This window comes from Pholcus phalangioides, unplaced genomic scaffold (assembly GCF_987345545.1).
Source record: "Pholcus phalangioides strain wild (caught in Gottingen) unplaced genomic scaffold, Ppha-v1.0 ptg000039l_1, whole genome shotgun sequence".
NCBI classification, from domain to species: Eukaryota; Metazoa; Arthropoda; class Arachnida; order Araneae; family Pholcidae; genus Pholcus; species Pholcus phalangioides.
In genome coordinates this window covers 17,234,301-17,258,869 of record NW_028301625.1, presented here as the reverse complement: position 1 = coordinate 17,258,869, position 24,569 = coordinate 17,234,301, and positions in this window count along the sequence as shown.

Below are 24,569 nucleotides of genomic sequence, written 5' to 3'. Positions count from 1 at the left end.
ACACATTTTTTTACTTTTATTCACCTTTATAAAAATTAAATTTATATTGAATGTAGATTTAATAAGAAAACAATTTAGAAAGTGCGTTTTTAGATTCGAGTAAATAATGTGATTACGAGATTTTGATCCACCCCTAATCACACGGATATAACGTTTAAATGGCACGTGCAATTACCGATTCATCAGGAATTAGGATTATTTTACTTAAGAATGCATTCAATGCAGTCTGACCTTCACGAATTGAAATGAAGTATTTTTTCTCGCTTGTCACGTAAAACTTTCTCTTTTGTGGTATTTTCCGCCACATAAAAAACACTGCAAAGACAGAACCAATGTGAGAGTGTTCATCAACCCACCTTTTAGAGAATCCAATCCTTAGAAAGATAGCTACACGCATTTACTCGCATAAAATAACATCATCTTGAAAATGTTATTAATACCATAGTTGATAGGTTTGAGCATCATTTAAGATTTTTTGATTGAAAGTGACGTTTTTAAAGACGTTAGGAAATTTTCCACACCTTAAATTTAAAAACAACCTGATGCTATTGATTAAAAGAGTAAATGACTAAATATATATTTAATTATTTAATCAAAAAGAAAATCTACAGCCAACAGAATAAAAATGGATAGGAAGTATAAGAATGAAATGATAATATAGCTTTTTCCACTCAAGTAGAAACTAAAAAAAAGGTCTATAATTACTTGACGTTTTCATTGCCTTGCATTGTCATCTTGGCTCGTGACTGTGAAATAATAAAAATGACTTGCAAAAACAACGAGAATAAAAAAACAACTAAAAACATACCTACTAGATCCTGCAACCTGTTCAGTTGAGAATGAATGAAGTGCCATGTGGATTCACAAAGTAAATAAAATTGAACGATAATAATATTATTGTAATATAGCTGCTTTTTTACTAAACCAAAAATATAATTTGCAACTTCTTTCGTATATACACGATGTTGTTTTGCTGCAATGAATAAATCCTTTGGTTTTTATCTCTCGACGATAGTTCGACTCGCGGCTGTTGGCACAAGAGAAAACACGGATTCCATAATAAGAGTAACCGTGAATTCTTCCAGTGCCATTAGACGCAAGACGGTAGTTCCAACCTCTTGGGATCCATCGAGTTCCAGACACTTGATGAACATACGAATCCATGTGGAATGTTGTGATTTCCAGTATTTTTGGTGAGACAAATTTTACAGTAATATCCTAGAAACTCGTAAGAAAATAAGTTCCCGGTAAAGGTGGTTCAAAAAAAAAATCGAATGCGACTTATATATGAAAACACTCTTTCCCTTCAAAACTCATGGCCTTTCAAACGTATTGGAGAAATGAAAAACGTGAGATGGAAAATTCTTTTCCAATAAATACAGAGAGAGAGAGAGAGAGAGAGAGAGAGAGAGAGAAATTATTTATAAAATTTAACCTTCAAGAGACTTACATGATTCTTCAGAGGGGCAACAACTTGAAATATGTTGTCTGTGCAGAAAGTAAAAAGGATGGGAAAATATTCCGCAATTTTCGGATGATAATGTCTCAAATGAACGGTCAAATTTAAAATCTGAAATTGCAAGCCAAAAATTTATGTTCGCTTGATTCCCAACTTGGTATTTTCGAAAAATGAATAATGGTCTCATGGGACAAAAAAAAAATCCATTGAAACACTAAAATTTGGATTAGCGTTTGGAATATTTTGAAAAAGAATATCATCTCCCCGAATACACTTCTGATCAGTTCGTGAGACAAGAATATCTTCAAAAGAGAAATGCCCACGTGATGCGATGAATGGCAAATGAAAGAATATCGCAAGAGGGAGAAGATGGAGAAGTGGAGCACACGCGAACACACGAAACGAGATGAACGAGAGAATGAAGACTTAGTTGAACCTGAGCATATGAGATCTGGATGATGACTGAGAGGAGAGAAGATGCTCTCTGCAAAAATGAATTAGCGACTAACCTGATCTTTCTCGAGGATCTGGTAGTCCATGACGGAAAGTTGGCTTTACGACTGACAGACTGCGCCTTAGCATTATAAAGATAGAGGGGAAGAAGGAGAGGATGTGAGAAAAGAGTATGGAAGACAAGGGCTGCTGGAACAAGCCGGCCGACCATAGAGTCCAGCAACAGAAGCATTCTCCGGGCATCGACCTAAGAACGACAGGATGGCTGCACGATCACCGAATTCAGATCCGCGTGAAGAACGCCACAAAAGGGCCAATCTCGCCTCTTGAATTTTGCTTCTTTCCTCAACCACTTCCCCACGGTCTGGCTCCAGTGACTTTACCAGGAACCACCCTTCAGTGAACAGTCTTTTCCATGGATGCGCAAAAAAATCGACACAAGCCTACTCATAACGACTGTCACGTTGCTGAAAAATGTTGTTTTACTGTCTCTTTTCGGACCAATTTTTTTATATATATTTTTTCTTTTCACTTGGATTCACAAGGGCGAGTCATATCTTCTCACTGCGCTTCATTCGAAACAGGTTCAAGATGCTCGCGTTAATTGCCCAGACAACGTATACGGCGGTCACCTTCTTAGTCGATGTTGCACATGCATCGACCACCAGTACCATGTTATTCGGATTCGAGAGATATCAAGTCGATAAGCAAAAAAAGTAATGTATAATGGTTCATGTGACGGATGCATTTCTCAACTGAAACTCAATGAAAACTCATTATACTCGCTTGTTTTGATGAGTTAGTACAAACCGGATACCTGTCGACCAAGAAGAGAAGCCTCGAGTTATATCGTCTCCGTCGAACTGATTTCAATTTTTCTGAAGTTTTAAAAATGCATAATCAGATTAGAGAAATCCAGGTTCAAACAAGATAGCATCAGTGAAAATCGAGCTTCCAATCCTTGCACTAGGCAAAAGCTGCTGTCAGAACTGTATCGTGGGATGTATGAACTACGCATGCGTTTCTTGGTATCGTCAATTAACATCTGCATTTTAATACAGTATCTAAGTATCCCGAGGGCAAAAAATTAGTATTAAAATCTGTCGAGAGGGAATTTTTCCACACTTAGGAAACAAATATGAATCATTTCATGCTTCGGTCATGCAGCTGAAAAACTGTTTACTCAAACGATTCTCCGTGGTAAACAGTGGTACATATACGGGGTGATTATAAAAAAACTATCCCGACATATGGGCCCCTAACTATCATACCATTCACAGAAACTGAATGAAATTTTGGCATAAGGTATTTTGAGGTATGCGCTCAAGAATGATATGGAAAACAACAGTGTCACTCTAACAGCTACGGTTACAGTGAGAAAATTTCGAAAATATCAAATGGCAACACCAAGTTTTTTGTATTGGAATGCGATCTCCATACTGAAAAACACTAAATAGCGTTGGAATGGCACCTGTAGCACGAAAAGGACTTTGCCGTGCACCAGAGCATTAATGTTCGTTTCATTCGTCACACCGTTTCTTCGGCTGAGATCCCATCCTCCACAAGGTCATGTGGAAAATTTGTGAAACACAATAAAATGCTTTATTTTATGCTGCTTCTCTGCCCTTATTGGTTGTCCTCACTTTTAGCCTATCTACCGTGATTTTCATGCTACAGTTGCCGTTCGCACGCTATTTAGGGTTTTTCACAATGGAGATCACATTCCAATACAAAAAACTTGGTGTTGCCATTTGATATTTTCGAAATTTTCTCACTGTAACCGTAACTGTTAGAGTGACACTGTTGTTTTCCATATCATTCTTGAGCGCATACCTCAAAATACCTTATGCCAAAATTTCATTCAGTTTCTGTGAATGGTAGGATAGTTAGGGGCCCATATGTCGGGATAGTTTTTTTATAATCACCCTGTATTTAGCAGTTATTCGGTAATTTTACTTTTATAGCTTTCAACAGTTTCAATTTTATTAAGTAGCACAGTGGATAGTGTGTCTTAACGCATGGGCCCACTCGGGCACGGCCCGGAGGCCTCAAGAGAAGAGAGGGGCCTCCTAAAAATGAACTGAATAAAATTTTCTAGAATTTGTCAGGTAGGGAGAGAGAGCCTCAGAAAAATCACTTGGTGCGGGAGCCTATGTTTCTCTAAAGACGGCGCTGACAGGGGATCGCAGACACGAACGAAATTCTAAAATTTGACAATCACAAAGTTGATTATTTTCTCTTTTTTTTCAAAATTAAGTCTCATTCTATCAATTTATAATATTCAGATAAATAGCAAAGCAACCATCGTTTTGAGAGATTGTTAGATTCATTTGATCATTTTTGTCGCACCACGGTCATTTTCTGCACACGAGGGATAATTTTTTAGACCGGGACCTACAATTTATTGCCAATTCCGAACGGCAGGCTTGTTTTTTTTTTATATTCATCGAGAGGTTGGTGCGTCAACCCCTCTATGGGGGACTCTCTGCGGTAGCAATATTTCTTGCGGTCATGTCACCGTTTCTGTTGTACCCCTGTGTCAGTAAAGTTTCTGACAAGGACGAACCGGGTATCGAACTCGCTACAATTCTAAACATCCTTTGTACTTTAGGCGAGTATCTTATCGACCTGGGCTACCGCGTCCTTGCTAGATTCTATTTCGATTCAATTAATTTCACACGAGACTTTGAAATTGATCAGCCCTAGGTTTGTCAAAACCGATTGCAATCAGAATGTTTTATTGACTTTCTTACAGAAAACGGAAAACTTCATAATACCACTTCATAAAGAAATCTTTGTAAGTATTTAAATACACAATCTCTCTCTCTTTGCTCATATTTCAGTGTTCTGTAACGGGAGTATACAGAGTAAGATCAATACCTTCTAGAGCAGATATTCTTCTGCTCTAGAAGGTATTGGTAAGATAGAATCGAGGTCATCAGGAGATGAATCTTATTTCCAGTATGAAAATGACAAATGATAATAAAACATCCGTAGTTGACTTATCGGTGTCAAAATCAGTGTACAAATTCTTTTCATAGTGTTTCACCACGACAAACAGCACTTGGTTTTTGAAGTATCGTAATTTAATTGATAATAATAATAGCAGTTTGTGGTTACACAGATGGACGTTGGGACATCTACTCTACCGGTTTTCGACCGATACGCGGTTGCGTACCTGTGCTGTTCCCCATTTCCTGTTCACAACACATGAAAGACTTGATCCCGCTGACAAGAATATGCTTTTAAAATGCCCATCATATGATAAATCTGTCTCCGACATTTTCGACCCCCCCCCCTTTATCCTTTAACTTGATATATTCTAAATCGTGACTCGAATACGTCATTAAATATTCACTGCTCAGTAATACACCTGTTGAGGTAGATAAATATCGCAAGACAATTTCCTTTCATTGCCACATTATTTTTCAATTGCGAAAAAATTTAATTCCAATAAATGCAATTTTAAGTCAAAATGTGTGTTTATATAAATATAAATAAATAAATAAATAAATATATATATATATATATATATATTTATAATTTTTTCTCTCTCATACCAACAGCAAATAACACAGTGAAGAGATAGAAATTAATATAAAAAACAATATCAGTCATCTCGAAATTTCTGAGCGTTTTTTATAAGAACAAGTTCTTAAACAGAAAAACAAAATAAAAATTTAACCTCTATATTTTGCGAAGCATCTTACGTTTCTTTCCACAACGTTAGGCTATTTTTCCGACACTTCAAATATTCCGTGGAATTTGGCTGGTTTGGAGGTAAAAAAAAAGTAATCGATATGCTTTTGGCAGCATAAATATTCGAAAAACTATTTTCCATTCAGATAATTTTGAAGGAGCTTAAAAAATGAAAGCGAGATGTGCTGTGCCTGTTCAGTATTGTGGATGCGATTAAACATACCAGTCCATGACATGGAATTCGTTTTGATTGACAGAAGAGAAATGGTTTCGTTGCGTTTCAGAAGCATGTCACAAACTAAACATCAATCCATACAGTCTTCCCTCGGACGAGCAGTGCCATCTTAACGTATAGTCCCACCTGGGCACGGCCCGAGGGCCTCACAAAAATGAGATCTGGTTGAAATTTTCGAGATTAAGCATGTAAATTTGCCAGGTAGGGCCTCAAAAAATTACTTGGTCCGGGGGCCCAAGATAATCTTAAAATGGCCCTGCTGATGAGTGCCTTAAAATGTTTATAAACTATACTTTTAGAACTGTTTAGACTCTCTGCTAAATTTTAAATGGTCAAATTTTGGTTTTCTTCGATTTCTACATAATCTGTTGTTGCAAAGAACGATATCACACGACATCGTCATTTGCAACAGCACAAATCATCCTACTCTTTTCCTCATCTTCTGGACCAGGAGTGACTAAACTGTGGCATGCTATAGTACTAAGAGTGACATACAAATGTGTATCAAAAATTTTTTTTCGAAATGGTGAAAAGTATTTAGAGATAAGTTTTTGGGCCCCACTGTATTACTCTGTAAGAAAGAATTTTTTTTTGTCGTAAATTAAGCCATTTTTTCTGTGTGGGTAGCCTATATCCCACTGCTGACAAGTTTCAAGCTCATAATGTGAATCACAGACTATGTCTTAAAGAAAAAAAGGTAAAAAAATTAAAAAAGAAAAATATATAAAATGGGAAATTACGAATACAGCACGTCTAGCAACTCTAAATGAGAACGCTAGTGAAAAATTAGTGACACCTATAAAGATTTATTTTGTTGGAGTAGCACGTGTAAGATTTTTGATCGTAATATTCGCATGGGTTGACCCCCACTGTTCCAGTCTGAAAAATTCCCGGATATAAAACTTCATTAGACCATCGAAATGTTGATTCCCCCGGAAGCATTATCTCCGAAGACTTTATAAATATTCATACAACTCTTTTTTTAAATAACAACATGAAATGTTCAAAATGGAACTTTTGATCAGCCGTATTGAGAGAGAGAACACTCTTTACAAATATTAAAATTACATGGATTAAGATAGGCTAAAAGAGAGAGAGCCAGACTGGGGACACAGCGTTAGAATTGAAAATAAAAGTCACTGGTCCCAAAGATTTTCCCAAATATGTATATTAACATTTTGAAGAGTGATGTATCACCAAGGGGGTTTAAAAAACCATAAAAATCCGCTGCGGTTCGGTGATTCTCCCATAAGAGATTCTTCCGCGATCAATGTATAAACGCGGGAAAGGGCGTGCAAAGTTTTTCGCTACTGGCCCCGCGGACCACCACAGTTTTTTTCTCGATGGTCCGATTGTTTAATCAGTGGTCTCTGACCAGTGGACCACCAATGATTTCGAACACTGAGACACTTCGGTCGACTTTTAACTTCCTCGCGTTGCCCCTACAAAATCTTTATTTTAATATATAACAAAAAGATATCACAGCAGCTGAAACATGCACCTACCAAAAACGTTCGTAACTTTCGGGACTACATAATAATTAGTACGAGGGCTACTTCAAAAATAAAGTCTGATTAGTTACAAAAGGAGGGAAAATGAGAGAAACAAAAATGTTTCAATAGTTTCAAATACATATATAATCCACACTACTTTTCTACGTGATCATTATTTTTTCCCCATATTTTTGATATCATTAAACACGTTTTTTTCTTAGAAAAGCAAATAACACTTTTGTCCCGAAAGGTATACTTTTAATCACCTTTGCTTGAGATTAGATTAGGTTTCTCGAATTTTACCCTTTTGCATTCAGGAATCTGATTAACGAGGGGATTTTTCAGGTTTCGGGAATAATATAATAATTGTATTCACTTTCGCACTCATCACAATTTACTATCGTACAAAAGTGAATAATGATATACCATAAACCGGGGTAACTTTAGGACAAGCATTATTTTCATATTCGAAAATACGTGGCGGGCTGAGTTTTCGTGCTATCGTCATGTTCTTGATCTAGAAAATTGTTCACAATAATTAGCGAAAAACGCTGAGGTGCTTAAATATATTTGGTGTCGTGCTCTAAGCGACCAAATCCTTTCTTTTATGATATCTTAGTGAACAGAGTAATCTTTCGATTAGATTTCCCCCCTTTCTTCCTTTGTATGAAAACTTCCCCCATATTACCAATATAGGTGGAACTATAGGAATATAGTGGATACCGTTTATACGACCTTCTTGAATATTTCCAAGCATTTATACGACGTTTAGCTTCGGTCACAATCGGTGCTCGCCAACACGCTTCTAGATGCGTGATTCACGCATTAAAATTCAATTTTACTCCCCCAAATTTCATGGAGGAGTGGTTTTAAGAAACAAACTGAAAAAAAAGACAATTTTTCATTGTAAAACTCCCCCTGTAAACTTTCTACAGGCTACTATTGGGTTAATAATCAGATAAGAGCATTAATATGGCTTTCAGATTAAAAACAGCCTTGTCTCAAAGTTACTCCACATTCTAAGGTAACTTTAGGACAACAGAATTATGTCTCTCCCTATTTATTTTATAAATAATTTTAAATAATAACATAATCGGGCATGGTAAGCAAGCTGAGGGTTGTAGCAATATTTTCCTCCAGAAATCATGTTTTAACACTCACAGTACGGATACCATGTTCAAAAATGTGCAATTTTTGTCTTAAAGTTACCCCGGTTTACGGTACAGTTGAAAAATTTGTGTCTACATACTCAAAGAATCCGTTAAATTTTTTGTGCATGTTCAAATCTGGAATTCTTTTTTTTTAAATAAAAAAACAGTGCTTGCCTTTTTTTCGGATCTCGTACAAGCAATTAAATTATATACCACAACGATTGATATACTACAATCTCGATTGAGAACAATCAAGTCACACCCGCATACGCACCAAACATAAGCCGTCGATCATTTTTTAAAATGAGCGAAACGGAAGCGAAAATGAACGGAAAGCGAAATTCTTGTTAGAGATAAGGAATGGACACACACACACACACACAACATGTCCATCTCCAAGACGTACAGATAATTTTATCAAGATGTCAATATTTTCATTGGAGAAATAGAAAGAATTATCTATTTCTCTTCTACATTCAAGTAACTGGTAGGGAAAGAATTTTTTCAGGTCTAACGAGATGATTTCATTACCAAAATGAATGAAATAAATACAATATCCTGCTCAAAAAAAAACTTGGTTTTTCACCTAAATCATTTGTATTTTCGATGTTCCAGCATCATTGAAAATACAGAATGCTTAATATACGAGAGTCTCTGAATATCATGAACCCTGGAAATCGTAACATCACGTCTGTTAGGATCAAGATTTGATATTTTACTGCTACTATAAAATGACACATCTTTTTATTCTTATATGATTCTAAAATTCTAGATGTCTAGTATTTCTAGAAATTTAACAGAACAAGAAAAGAAGAAAGAAGTAAAGAGAGTAATGAGATGACTGAAGATAGGACAAAGTTAGATAGTGAACTTGGATTTGGAGTTAAAAAAATCTCTAAGATATTCGATAAAGGAGAGACACGGGGGGGGGGGGGATAGACGCCATCTATGCTATATTAAAATTCTTAAAGTGAACCCCTTTGCTCGTTAAAAACACTACGTAGAATTCACTGATATAAGCTAAGTATGGAGAGAATGAGAAAGAACACGAGACCACTCATGGAGAGGCTCTGGACGCCTCTTGCATTCCATCAGTTCACTAAACACTGCATAGGTGTAGTCATCTGCATACATTAAACACTTGAAAGCATAGAAGAACGGTGGAAGGTCATTCGCAAAGATTAAGAAAAGAAGTTGCAGATCTGAGCCCAGTGGGATGCCCATCTAATTATTACTCTTAGAGAATATATTGTCATGATATAAAACTAGCTAAGTTAAGATGCGTAGAAAACTACTTGATGGAACAATCTGTCGCATTAAGAGAGTATAGTTCTCGGAGCAGAGGCGATTTCAGTCAAATGCTTCTGTAAAAATTGTGCAAGGCCGGGATTACACTATAAAAGTTTTGTAAAAGTGCTTTTATAAAACTTTAAAAATACAACTAATAAGCTGATCAATTACATTCGAGCAAATGCAACCGATCAGTATATTGGTTGCATTACACATTTACCGGTTATTCCAGCCTAAGGCCAGCATTACACTATGAAACTTTTAGAGAAGTTCTTTTAGAAAACTTGAACAATTCAACCAAAAAGCGTATCGGTTACATTCGAGCGAATGTAACCGATACGCTTATGACTGTACGACACATAGGCTTATTGACTTTTTTTTCAGGTTTTGTAAAATAGATTTTATCAATCTTTTATAGTGTAATCCCGGCGTAATAGGTCCTACAGCATTGGACTGTCTGTAGGACCAAAAGACTTTGCAAGATCAGTTTTTCCTTAAGTTTTTAGGTAAAACTATATTTCTTTCGCTTAAATGGCAGAATGGACATGATAATGAGATTTATGGTAGAAAGAATGTTGCTATATATAGCTGTTCATTTATAACATAATAATAATAAATATGCATTTTCAATTAAAAAGGTTTAGAAGAAAGTTATTATTGGATTTTCCTTTTTTTTCCATTGCTTTAAAAGTATATTAAACACCATGCGTTGGTGAGTCTTATGAATGGGTTTTGGGAATGATCTAACAAACAATTCTACGTCATTCTGTGTTCTAATTATTACAAACTCTTTTTGCCAATATTGCGCTACAAACAATATGTAACATAAAACGACATCTAAAACATTCCACCCGTTCTCAAAAATTTTTAACAATATCCCGTTCCTAAAAAGTTGATCGAAAAAACTGTTCTTTGAACTCAATATTACCCGCAATGTAAATAATAAAGTTCTACTTGTGTGATTGGGAAGATCACCATTGGTTATGATACTTAGGCCGGGATTACACTATAAAAGTTTTGTAAAAGCTCTTTGATTAAATTTGAAAAATTCCACCAATAAGATAGCCGGTTGTATTTACTCGAATGTAACCAATGCGCTTATTGGTTGAATTTTTCAAGTTTTATAAAAAATCTTTTACAAAACTGGAAAAACCACCAATAAGCCTATTCGTTACAATCACTCAATTTTAACCGATACGCTTTTTCATTGCATTTTTCAAGTTTTAAAAAAAAAAATTCTAAAACTTTTGTAGTGTATATCCCAGCTCTTTACGCAATCAAAATGCAATCAAAAACTAAAGACTACCCAATGTATACATGATAAAATATAATGCAATGCCCATAAAAAATATTTATGGTTGTCGTTTTGAATATGGATAGCAATCAGAAAATTCCCCGTTCACCATAACCCGTTGTGACCTATCTCTCAACCATGATTCTATCCAATTCAACAAGTTGCCAACAACCCCAATCTCATGTAAACGTTCTTTGAGAATGAGAACAACTTGCTTCAGCTTTGCTCGAAGAGTGGAGGGCTGTTTTAAAACTACAACAGTCCTGCCCTACTGTTTTAAAACTACAACAGTCCTGCCCTACTGTTTTAAAACTACAACAGTCCTGCCCTACTGTTTTAAAACTACAACAGTCCTGCCCTACTGTTTTAAAACTACAACAGTCCTATATATTCTAGAAACCTTGAGTCCTGCCAACACACTGTCGACGCACGCATCAGGCAACAAGAAGGAGATGTCGGCAACCGCACTCAACTTAAAAAAAACTACATTTTAAACAGTTATTCACGTTCTTATTTGTATTACTTTTATATAAATATTGTGTATAGTATATAACGTCTTGTCCTCACATAATATAGTATAAATATTTTTTTTGCATTCAAATTCAATAATAATTCTCGCCAACGTCATCACTTGCAACGATATATATATATATATATATATATATATATATATATATATATATATATATATATATTATACTTGCATTTTAACATTATATACCGATATGATATTTTTGTAAATAGCCCTGTATTTGAACAAGTTCTCTCCAAAATCGGAATTTTCTAAGAGTCTAACTATTGCTCGAAATTTTAAGTCGGCTGCTACACATTCGACTAAGTCTGGGATTACACTATAAGAGTTTGATGAAAACGTTTTACAAAACTTGAAAAAAAACAGCCAATAAGCCGATACATTCGAGAGAATGTAATTAAAATGCATAATGATTGTTTTTTTCAAGTTTTGTAAAAGATCTTTTATCAAACTTTTATAGTGTAACCCCAGCTCAATTAAGATTTGACTGTATATCAATATACTATAGTGATATCACCAAAAATTCTAGCCTAGGCACCCACTTCAGGGTGTGGTGAAGTTTTTCTCTTTATATATTCTCATTATTATTAATAATCTAAAGAAAGATGATTTCAGAGGTTCTCCAGAATTGTTAGGAAATGATTTCCCACATTCCCTATTCCTGAAGGTAAAAAAATTTCGGTGTTTCGGAAACACTAACTGAAAGAGAGAGAGACAGAGGGGCTATTATGACCCCGGTCTTTTTAAGGATTGATTCTATTGCTTTAAACTGGCTAATATTATTCTTCGTCCATACAATTTTGCTGTCCATTAGTCACTAGGCAGAGGCCAAATTTGTTGGAACAATAGCTCAACTACGAATAGCAGTTTTATGATCGTCTTTTGCCCTTTATTACTCTTTGTGTTTATGAATTGAGAATAAGTTGAATATATTTTTGTTGGAAGCTATGACAAGAGGCAAAAACTACCGAAAAAAAAAACAAATACATACACCACTGCGTTAGGGCGGTATTCACCGAGATGGTTTAAACTATAGTAAAAATTTTTTGACAAGAGATCAACATGGATTGGTTAAATTCAGGTTTTTAACCAATCTATGTTAATCTCTTATCCAAAAATTGTGACTACAGTTTAGTCTTTAAACCATGTCGGTGAATACGGCCCTATTAGACAAGTAGCGAACACTCAAGTTCTTTTGTTATTAGCAATCGGATGCCAAAGGCAATTGTTCGATAGTGTTAGCGATAAAATTTTAAATTATTACGTCGAAAAAATTTGAGGGAAGATATTCAGTATCAAAAAATACGTTTTGAAAGAATGTTTTTTTTTTTTGTCTTTTTTAGTCAGAGCAATTTTTGTGCGTGGTTAACCCTGACCACGATGCATCAAACGGCCTTAAACATTCGAGAAAAATTTAGAACGGTTCAACAAATGAAGTATATCATGAAACGAATCCAATTATTTCGATAAAGGTGGCTTAAAAATGAAATGAGACGATGAGCATCTTAAATATAAATGTGAAAGTATGTATGCATGTTTGTTCTTTATACAAATCTACAATTTTAGACCGATCGTCGCCAAATTTTGCATACATACCAAACAGGACCGGAATTGAACCATAGGCTACTTTAAAAGTTTGTCAGAACTGGGCAAATGCCCGAAATGGGCGAGAAACTGTCGGGCAATGGTGATTCCTGAGCCCCAACAGTAACTTTCGGAATATTTACTTCGGTTACCATGGTTCCCAAACAATGCGTTTCAGACATGCATATGCCTTTACAATGGTTTATCACTTTTTTAATGCTGCCAGTATTATGTATAACTAGCTATAATACCCGGCGCGTCCCGGGTTTTCTTCAGTTTGTGGGAGGATTGAAAAAGTGACAAGCCATTTTAAAGGCATATGCACGTCGGAAACGCATTGCTAGGGAACCACGGTAACCAAAGTAAACATTCCAAAAGTGATTGTTGAGGCCCTTGAAGCATTGTTGCTCGACAGTTTTTTGCCCATTTCGGTCGTTTGCCCTGCTCTGACGAACTTTTAAAGTATCCTATCGTTCAATCCGGGCACCGTTTGGTATATATGCAAAATTTTTCGACGATCGATATATATATATATATATATATATATAGTTTATTATAATGGTTTTTTTGTGTCACTTTTCAAATCCTCCCAGTAATTGAAGAAAACCCAGGCATTGCCGGGTATTTTTGTTAGTATACTTATAAAAGTGATTAAATAACCACCACTCAATGGCTACAATGAGAGAAGCTTTAGGTGGTCCGTTGCCGATGCCTCCTCCTTGTTGTAGTAGTTAAGTAGTTTTCTTAAAGGCCATCACTGGACCGTGACGTAAGAACGGCCACTGTGTTGGTTCACTGCCAAGGTCATAATGGGCGGAGGATAGTTTTTAGCTTAGGTACATTTTCCTTCTGTCCGTCCGTCCATCCATTATAATTTTCGACTGAATTCGCGTGATCAGAGATTTTACCTTTGGAGTAAAAATCAAACCAAAATAAAGTAACATAACAGATTCGTACATATAATTCGTAAGTGATCGATTGTTTATTCATCGATCCCGGGGAAGACGCCGTTGTAATCGAAAGCACAGAAAGGAAGGTAACGAGTCCATTACGCCATACCAATAAGAGAATAAACGCTCTTAACACGTGTTTTCTTAAGAATTAAGTCGTAGGTCCATCTAAGAGAAAATATTTGAAATCTTTCAAGACAAGATTAGACACTGTGACATAATACTTTCATAATAACGCTTCAAGTTTGTTAAGATACGGCGTATTTTACAGAGTACATAGGTAATAGGGCGTATGGTATATTACTGATGAACCGTTGATCCTATATTTTCAGTTAAAAAAAGTATCTAAATAACGTGTAGTACTCAGATATGTCATTCATGTTGAAAGCGGTTTTTTGTATAGTTATTAAAATAAAAATGTTAACTTTTCATACGAACACCCTGTGTGCTCAAAAACCCAATTACAGAGTTGTTGCCCTGTCTTTCCTGATGTCAACAAAATACTATCACGTTTTTAAGTGCATTCATTGATATTTTTGTTTCTCCGTTTCTCTCCGTTTTGAATACGAAAAACGGAGGAAAGTCGGGAAAAAACAGCGTTAAATACGGGTAAACCCTTTTCCCTCACATTTAAAAATGTTTTTCCCAACTTTTCCGTTTTTCGATTCGAATATCTCAGCGAATAAAGCACCGCTTAAAAATTTGGAACTTTTTGTCGGTGGCATCAGAAGAGACAGGACAACAACTTTTTAATTAGGTTCTTGAGTATACAGGGACTGTATAAAAAGTTAACATTTTTATTTTAATAACTATAACCCCTTGAAACATGAATGACATAGAAGTATGCCTCCAAGAGATCAACGGCTCATTCAGTAAAATACCATACGCTCTGTTACCTATGCACCCTGTATGTATATGATGAGTTTCTCCTCACACATATAATCAGTATTGTCGCTTCTTGGTATATATTGCCAAGGAATCATAAATCGAATGCATTTGAAGTGATGAAATATGACGACAACCCTATTAATGAAATACTTCTAGCATATAATCCTTCAACTGAATAGATTTTCGGCAATACCACCTTTTCGCTCTCAAAGAGAATCCAATCCCACGCGTTTTTTTTAGTCCTTAGCTGAGGATGAAAAATAAATTTTTTGCACGTGGAATTTTTTATTACCCCACGAATCGCTCCCAATTCAAGACCAAATGCTCTTTAAGGATAAGTAAGTGGGTGGACACTCTAGATTCATACAATTATGTCTGATGGTTCGAGAGAAGTCAGCTCTAACCTTGTTCTTGTTGGTCCTGTTCTAAGCAGTCCATAAAAGCTTATAAAATGATTCACAAAATAAAACTCACAGAATAAGTACAATACAAACATATATTTAGAAATATGATCATGTTCTCTCTTTCTCGGACATTTCAAGGAAAAATTTATCTCATCAGCCATCCACCCACGATAACTCTGGTACCTTGTGATGTATCACAATAAATAAGTTTCGATTCAATGATTTAATTAATACACATACAAACACAAAGGCCACAACAGGCAAATTGTACAACGACGTGGCTGAAAAAATTATGCCCATAAAAAATAGGGAAGTCAAATAACCAAAATACAACAACCCAATATAAAAGCATATATATTACTAAAATAATAATAATACATAATGCACTGCTCATAAAAACGATTATGGTCGTCTCATCTAAGTATGGATAGCTTCTCGATTTATCCTACTATGATTGTAGTACTTCTTTTTAAAAGCGTCAATTACGTTAGAATTCACGACTCCCGGAGATAAGCTATTCCATTTATTAACAACCATTCAGAGAAAAACTCCTTGCGACATCACAACCTGGAGCTGTCCCTTACTAAACGAGACTGGTGCAATCTTGTCGAAGCAGTTTGACGGTCTATTAATAACTCGCGGCCCACCCTATTAAAAATTATAAACACTTTGATCATATCCCCTGACGCAGGGGTGGCTTAAGCGAGGGTGCAACAGGTGCGATGCACTCAGGCGGCAAAACTTAATCTTAATATTATCTTAATCTTAAGTTAGGCATCAAAATTTTTAAACATTTCTAATAGTTAAAATTCAATGAATTGCGACAGATAAACTCGAGCTGCCCGCCCAGACACCTGCATTCCTCCTACGTAAAAATATTCAATCTATCTATAGATATGGACCCTATTATATACATATATATTCCCTCTATAGATATGGTCTGCAAAACCATACGGCATACTACACAAGGGCAAAGTAAACCTCGAAAAACCAGAAGATTGACTTTAATAGAACGCAGAGACCTTTTTAAGAATGAAACCTCGAATTTTATTCGCTTTTTATATTGATATTATAATTGATTATATTATATTATATTGATCGCTTATTATATTGACATATATACCAATATCGATACTTGTATAAAACTTATTTGGCAGTAAAAAGAAGTGGGAGTAAAAAGAAGAGCCCCTATAGAGAATACTAGTGCAGGGGTTTTCAAACTGGGGTCATATGTCCCTCTTGTGGTCCTGGGATATTTTAAGAGGTCCCAGGTGAAAATCAGATGAAAAAGGAGCCATGGCAAATGATGGGGGGGGGGGGGGGTTAGAGAGAGCTGTGAAGATATAAAGTTCTCAGATGAAACATAACGTGAAAAAGTGTGACTACTTTCAGAATTCAGCAGAACTGTCCATATAACTAGAGACAGCTTAATCAATGGGTCTATTCCTGCTTGGCCCGAGACCTCATATCCATAGGAGGAGGGAGCTACAGGAACAGATCTGGTACTATGATTTAGGAGTTTAAGTTTGTTTATATATTTGTAAGCTGATACTTCCAGCTAAATATGGGTGCCAGAACAACACTTTGCTCGATGACCCATGATGTTGAGACGGCCACATGCATAGACCCCCCCCCCCACTCCCCAAGGAGGAAGCTCACAGAAGTGTACGCAGCCCAGAGTAGGCACTGACCCAAGGTGATGCGTCAGCCATTTATCATCCTCACCCAGGTTAATTGGATTGCCGCTGTGGTGGTCGAGTGGTCATGAAGACGGACTCGCATCGCGGGGATCCGGGTTCGAACCCCACCGTCATCGCAGTGGTGGTCGGCTGAAGTTGGTTTCCCGTGGTTCCCAACTTCGAGGCGCAAATGCGAGCCGATCTCCCCATTAAAAAGTCTCGCCACAGAGAGCAGCACGGCTACAACGATAAATTATTCAATCATTACACTTCACTCACAGTTAGAAAAACTGGTGGCAGATGGCAGCACGACACATAACAAGCATTACACAGAAACAAACTTCACGTCAGGTTTCACTACACGTACACACACATTCCGGCATGCACCAATTCGTTAGAGGTTCCGCAGAGGAATATGGACGAGGTGCATGAGTGGTTTAGTAGTAGTAGTAGGTTCATTGGATTGTACCGTGTTTTACAGAGACCTATTTATCCCCATATAATCCGGCCCTGCGGGAAGGATTATCATCCTCCGTTCTGGATCCGTGCTTGTGGCCCAGTATTCCAGAAATAGATCTCATTTATAAAATTTTTTGTTCATTATAAATTTAGTTTTGACTAAATTCAATTCAATAAGTAGAAAGTGTTTTGCTCCTGGATAAGGGTAGGGCCCCTGGATAAGACAGGGGAGCCACGAGAAGAAAATATGGTCCAAAGGGTGGCATGGGCTAAAAATGTTGAAAAACACTGTACTAGTGTATTCAAAGTTTGAGCTCTATGGAGAGAAATTTGATTCATTGAATATGTTTCTTCGGAACATCGTAGGCGTCGTAGAGTTATTATCGAAGTATTAAAGATTTCAATTTCCTATATGGTGGATTATGAAATATGGTTCCACTGTCATTTAATGCTTTGACTCGGGGATACCAGTTTCGGTTAGTTAGGGGCAATTCCAGGGTTATTGTGGCGCAAGGGGTTTTTTGTAATAGGGTTGTAAATACAAGATTCATTGAGAGACTGGTTATTTGTGGAGGTGAAGATTACAAGGAAGAAAATTCATCACTGCCCCCACGGGGACTCGAACCCTGGTCTCTCGCTTGCCCGGACGAGTGCTCTACCATCTAAGCTATGGAAGCAGATAGAATGTTTCACCCTTGGAGCGTATATATATGTTGAAAGACACCGTACATGGACGGCGTCAACAATCAACTAATAGCTCGTGAATGACATAGGCCAACCAGATGGCCACATGAATATAGAAATGTCCTCTCCACTTGTCAATACAAGATTCATTGAGAGACTGGTTATTTGTGGAGACCATCTCCACAAATAACCAGTCTCTCAATGAATCTTGTATTGACAAGTGGAGAGGAGGTCTCCACAAATAACCAGTCTCTCAATGAATCTTGTATTGACAAGTGGAGAGGACATTTCTATACGCAGGATTGTAAATGCATAGAGTAGCTCACCTTCGGTTGTCGTTAATTCCCCCATGATAAGTATCTTCAAGAGCTGAGTGGGAGTAATCGAGAATAAAATACACAGCCATACTTTTATATATTTTAGTTTTTTTTTTTCTGATTTATTTCTAATAGGTTGCTGTATCTAGGCTATGGACAACCATATTTTTATATGGGCTTTTTCCAATTTTATTTTTTTATATGGATTTTTGTGTTGATTGATTTTTCTTACTTTTTTATTAAAATTTTTTTTTTCCAGTCACCTTCTTTTCTTATCCACACCACACTTATGTGTCCACACCACCATAATTTGCCTGTTGTAGCTTCTGATTTTGTACAGTATTTGTGTTTATAAATGCAAATGCTATACAGTCCGACAATCTAGTAATTTAGATTAATCTCAAGTTTAGATCTCGTAGTTCGAGTTACCACTGTACTTACATTCATATAGGAATCGATTTCGGTGTGTGTGTGTTCCCGAGAAAAAACCCTAATATTTTTAGATCTCTGAGCAGCGTTTCTCAACCTTTCTGAACCCAAGGACCAGTAAAATGTCTGAAACAATTCGATGGACCACCAACTTACAGCGTGAGTGATGCGACCATATGTCTTGTAAACACGGGCCATTTAAATTTAGGAATAAAATACAGTAAAAGTCCCTTATAACAACTATCTCTTATAACGACAATCTCGATATAACGAGTGATTTGAAGGTGATTGCTAAAGAGCTCTAATATTACAAAAAAACATCTGCTTATGACGAAAAGTCAGTTATAAGGACAGCTGTCGTTATAACGGACTTCTACTGTACATACAGTATTATACAGGAACGTCCCGTATTTCAAGTAATATTCCTGTATTTGTGGTTGTTCGGACTTTCTTATACACTTGTCTCGTTTTTTTTTTCAACAAAGCATATTTGAATTTACAATCTTTACTAAAATTGTGAATGAAATTAACTTTTTAATCACTTTAAGTTATATTATGATAATTATGACTATAAATATCAATCTAATCATACATTTGTCTTGTTTTAAGGTATTTTTTCGTAAACTACTTTTCAAAACTCACTACGATTCCCAGTAATTCTTCATTACCCACTAATTGCTAATTTTTAAGCAATTGATGATTTTGCCGACTTAATTCAACGTTTTTGGTGAGAATAGCCGATGCTCCGTACTTTATCGTATTTTAAGCTCCCAATTTTAGGTATTTTTCTGAATGAATATGGTCACTCACGTCATGATGAATGTTTTCATTGAAACAAATTCCTGTTTACTGCGATTCTCAGCAGCTTTTAAACTTTATATTCTTCAGCAATATCAGCAATGATTAGCTATTTCGTCGTAAACTGCATTTTCTAGCCAAATAACTGCATATTTTGGCTACAATCATATCCCGTATTTAGGATCGAAATTTCACCTATTTTTTTCGTTGAGATATGGTTACCCTCTAGAGCCGCTCTTACCAGATGCGAGGCTCGGTGCTAAAATAATAATTTCGAGGCTCTCCTTAGCTTCGATTTTATTTATTTGGCGGGGGAATCAGGAATTACAGATATACAGGAATGCTAAAAAATGGTTATACAAAAGATATAGGCGCAATAAAATGTAAACTAACATAAAAATAATGAAAATTTGAAATACCGTAGATGAAAATTCAGAACTGAAGTATTTTTCAAATTGATGAAAGAAATAATTTCAAAATTAATGAGAATTCAGAATTCCAGATTTTTTGATGACAATTCAGAATTAAATGAAAGAAATAATTCCAGAATAAAATAGTTGAAGTTTCAGACACCTGATCCACTACAAAAACTGTGCTATTCGACTTATATTTTTTGCATTTCTCTTTCCGTAAGTGCGGGGCCAGGTGCGATCGACCTATCACACACCCCTTAGGGCGGCTCCATGCTGAGCTTATATCAATTATAACAATTCAATAATTTTTATTTTAGTAAGAATTCAATTACCAAGTCTGCCTGCGGACCACAGGTTGAGTATCACCGATCTAGATTGCATTAATACGTATAAAAAAAGAGAGTATTTGGTCAAGAAGAAATGAAGCAAGTGTTTTATTTTATCAAATATGCATCTTCTTTTTTTGGTCCCGTCGAAGGTGGCCATGTATACGTTTAAAGACAATACAGGGCGGGGATACACAAATATTCGTCATGCCCTTTCCTGTATTGCAATAGCATCAATGGATCATTACCAACAGCTAAACTAAAAGCAGTACAAACAGACGCGCATTTCCTTCCTCTATCTGTTAGTTGATGAGTTTCGCTTCTTTTCCCGGGGGAAAATAAAACATTATTTTTTATTTATTTATTTGATATGTATGTATCAGATACTATGGTATACATATTACGCGAGTGATATTTATCCCCGGTTATATTTCCACACCTGCCAGGAACATTAATCCTTTCCATCACCGGAAGTCGGGCGCCTTGTCCAAGAACTCCATCAAAATGGCTCGAACCGTTAGTTCAGTCTATTGACTCTATCTCTCTTCAACGTAGTAAGTACAATGGCCGAAAAAATGAAAATCTTTAGTCGGAAAAAACTATGAATGTGATGCATTCTATGTCGAGTCACCGAATTAAAACGTGCCCCCTCCCGGGCTGATCTAGGACGATGCGCCGGTAGGGTTGACCGGGGACATTTTTATGCGTGGCTACAACTGGGCACGAAGCCTCAAGTTCACGGAGGCCTCGTGATACCTAGATTCGGTACTATGGCATTTGAGAGCAGGTGTGGAAATTGGGAGGCAGGAGCCAGATAGGGCTCCGCGGAACGCCACTTTCCCGGGGGCTCCATGGTGATGTTAAGATGACCGGGGGGGGGGGGGACTAATATTCTGCAGGTTCGAGGGATCAACCCGTATTTTCCGGGACAGACCAATTTTTCCAAAATTATCCGGCTCTTGAAAGGGAAAATTTCCCCCATGGCCACCCTCTGGATCCGCGAATGCCCTCCCGCTCGATAATCATGGATTGCAATTAACTTGGAACAAGTTTATCGTAAAACTTTGGAACATATCGTTGTCCAACATATGAATTTAGTAGAAAACAATTCCTCCCTGTTATTGTTTCAGTGATTCTCTATCTAGGATCCCTGTTATACTAATGTGATGAAAATGATCCTGATCATCCCATATACACATAGAAATATCTAGTTTTCACGTATCCAAAGATCAAATTCGGATATGAGGGAATAAATATTTACACCGTGGGCGACAGAATCTGGAACTTTGCTACGGCGGAAAGCCCTCCTATTCCCAAATTATCCATTATCCATGAATATACAATATGTAGTAGAATATATTGACGCGTTATAACACTGTCAAAATAATTATACAGGGTGCATAACTAACAGCAGACACCACAAATTACTGGCGAGCCGTAGATCCTAGGGCATACTTCCAATTAGAAACATTATCCAAATAATGTATATATACACCTCAGAAAAAGTAATTTATATTGCAAGGGGTTGTGTATAGTTATTAAAATAAGAAAATTAACTTTATATACGATTACCCTGTGCACGAAAACCCACCTAGAAAGTTGTTGCCCTCTCTCTCCTGAGGCCAACAAAATCCCACGTTTCTAATCACAATATTTACTGAGATATTTGAATTTAAAAAAACGGAGAAAAGTTGGGGGAACAGGATAAATGGAGTAAAACGCGTTTGCCAGTAATTCGCCGAATCATTCGAGGGCAACTTTGACGCATGGACACCCCTCATGCACGAAGTCCCAATCACTGGCATGTTAACAGTTGGGTCAAATAAAGACCCCCGATTATTGAAGAATTTTATTCATATTCTGAATTTTTATCGATTTTTAGAGTGCGTACATTTTTTTAATAACCTTTTAATTTTGAGTGTATTTGCTATTTTTTTACTTTCCACAATATATGAAATCTTTTCTATTTACGTATTTTATTTTTGTTTCACATATCACATATATGTATTGTGAAATGTTGTGCAGGAAATCATATTTAAAAATTTTTGTATACCTTGATATCTTATGGCCTTTATTGGATCATTTAAATTGGTATTGTACGTTGTATTGTACATATGATAGGATGGTTTGATTTTGTTTTTTATAACTATTTTCATCTATTATTACTTTTATTTTTTTTGTATTGCGCCGTATTTGTATATTTAGTTCTATTTCTCTGGATAGTGTATTTTGTTTAACTTACGTTTGTAAGCCTATGACATGCTTTGTGGTGCACAAAAAGTTATAAATGTGTGACTAACCTTTCACCGGCCGAATTCAGATTTAGTTTGATTTTCTTAATTTTTTTTCCTTATATTTCTCTTTCTGATCTTTCAGTTTTTAGAGATATCTACCAGAAAAAATTATTCTCCTGTATGTTTTCTGGACTTGCCCACGTCCATAGCAACAACATTAAAATTATAAACAAAACAATTAAATTTTATTCTTCCTTAAAAACAAATGATTTAAAAAATTTGAATTTATGACAGTGCTCAAAGAATAAAATTTTCGTTTTCTAAATTAAGTTTGTGAAATCTCACACCTTCAGGAAAAAAAAAATCAAGTGAGCAGAAAATATATTTTGTTTGATTAATAAAACCGATGTTCCCAATCGGGAACATTGGCCATTAAAAGGTTAAGTAAAATTTTTTTTATCGAGGATGGGGGGGGAGGGGGTAAGGCACCCAAAAATGTTAAAGCTTCGGGCCTTCTGAACTGGTTGATACGTCCCTGGTCCCAATGTCAATCATGCGTTGTAATTAACGCAAATTTTGGCATGATTCTAGAAGCCCCTGTTAATTAATTCTCCCAGGGATTCCATTATGGCACAGTATAAGGTACACAAAATAAAAAGGGTATTAGTATTAATTAACTACGTATATCATTTTGATTAATCGAAGCCGTATCTTGAAATTCTATCCATTTATAGATACATCATGGAAAATATAAGTCCTATGGCCTCATTGACAAACACAGTCATACACATTCACAGAGCCTCCTTCGCTGAGCCAGATTTTTTGACGGGCTTTCTAGCCAAAAGGCTTTCAGTGAGCTCTCTCCATTGATTTTCTAGTCCATTTGCAGTGAAAGAAGTCAAAAATATAGTGGTGGAAGAAATGATAGGGCCAGGTGAAAATGGTGATTAAAAGAAAATGTATAAAAGCCAGAATTTTTCGAAATTTTTATCAGAGATGACGAATACAATGAGAAATGATATCTTGGAAACTTATTTGAAAAAATTCGCACAATACTTTTTCAGTACTTTCTATTTTCTTTAATCATTATACGACGCAAATGGGAAAAAAAACTATAAGGCCATCGTATCACACTTACCTAATTTGCATATCCCTTTGGCCAGACATTACTTATGGGAGCCTCTCGAATAATTCGGCGGGGTTGTTTTCCCTGAAGCTCTATTCATAAAAATGGGGCGAGGCAAAAGGCTATCTCTTATAGAAAAAGGTACGATCCTCGGTTTAAAATATGTAAATTAATTTCTCGAGAAATTGGATAGAATATCAATATCCCTAAGGCGGGATTACACTATAAAAGTTTGATAAAACCCTTTCTATAAAACTTGAAAAATGCTACCAATAAGATCATCGGTTGCAACTATCCATTATTTCACCCCTCTAGAACAATGTTTCTGCATCTTTGTTAAAAAATTATTCAATATTTCAAAATACACACCAGGTTATATAAGATTAGAACTCGGTTATACACTGCTTTATCTCTGTGACGATCATAAAATTGATAATTAAATACTGGATACGCATTCTTAAGATGCCGGAATCTAGATTTTGTAGGATCTCTTATCTGCATTTTTAAATTACTCAATTACAGAAAATAATTTTAACTGAGCCTCAGATCTCTCTCAAACTTCTCGTGGAAAACTCTGGATTTGCCTTCGTCTAGTTTTCACAAGACCCTAACATAGCTGCAAAATATCTACCTCAGATTTTACAAGTTTATATTGACCAAAATATTGAAAAG